Source organism: Typopeltis vanoorti, chromosome 18, assembly GCF_054136105.1.
Source record: "Typopeltis vanoorti isolate ZY-2024b chromosome 18, IOZ_Tvanoo_1.0, whole genome shotgun sequence".
NCBI lineage: Eukaryota > Metazoa > Arthropoda > Arachnida > Uropygi > Thelyphonidae > Typopeltis > Typopeltis vanoorti.
The window spans coordinates 8,543,538-8,544,774 of NC_143566.1; positions in this window are offsets into that span (position 1 = coordinate 8,543,538).

Consider the following 1,237-nt stretch of genomic DNA (forward strand, 5'->3'; position numbering starts at 1 on the left):
TAACTTCCCAACTCGTATATAGAGGATAATGACTTCACATCAGTTCCTTTGATGAGATCTCAATAAAGGTAGAAATTGGTCCAAGTAACGACCCTTTTCATAATGCATAGCATTATACATGTCTATAAGGATATGTGTTTTGCATTATGAGATACTAAGGCAAGTGATGTGAAGCGCCTCCATAGCGCAATTGGAAGAACAACGGTACATTGCGCCTTTCGATTGGAATAGGCCCAAGTTCGATTCTCGTCGCGACGGGAGGAATCTTTATCTGGACGATTTCAATCGAAGGTGAGTTAGCCGATCTCATACGGAGGTAGCAGGGTTTTTTCTCACGGAAACTCTGGTTTTTCATCCCGCATAACAAATCGGCCCTTCAGAACACAAGCAATTTACAGACAAAAAATACTAGTTGTGGTGGAGGTAGGCGGTAGATGGCGTTGATGGGGATGATTGTGGTAGAGGTTCGGTGTAGTGGTTGAGACAGTTGTAAGTGTCCTCCCGCGATGAGTCTTCGGACTCCTTGGAGGTGTCACAAATAATAATAATAAGTCATTAGCCTCTATACACGAGTTGCCCAGTCATGAAATTACTGCACTCTCAAACTTTGTCTGCTTACATTGGATAAAGGATGAAACCAAGAATGCAATTTCTTGGCATCTTTAATTTATAGCATAACCAAGTGGAAAAACTTGCAACATCTTTTTGAAATTCACAACGCGATCATAACAGTTTAGGAGTTTGTTAAAGTGCTCTTCCTCTTGTTTGCTATTTCATCTCTAGTGGCTAGTGTTTGTCCATTGCTATTGTTTATTTCTGTTTTCATATGGACCTGTTTTTTTAGTTATGTGTAAAAAATTTCTAGGGTTATTTGCTGTCAAGTATTTATGGATTTCTTCAATCTCTTCAGGTGAAAAATTTTTTTTTTCTGTTGTCTGATTATTTATTGGCTTCCTTGCTTCTCTCTTTCCATCTCTGAGTAGCATGAATATTAGCTGGGTTATTAAGCCAAATCCTTCTATATTTTTCTTTTTTCCCCTACCAGATTGAATTCTTCATTAAGCCATTTTTACATTGTATTTTATTTTAAATTGGATTTGAGTTTTAGTTTTCTGGTACTACTTTTATGCTCTCCATGACACATATCCAGATTTGTCGTCGGTGTTGCCCATGTACTCAACAAAAATTGGAAAAACAGACATGGACAATTTGCACTCCACAAGTTATTTGCTTACTT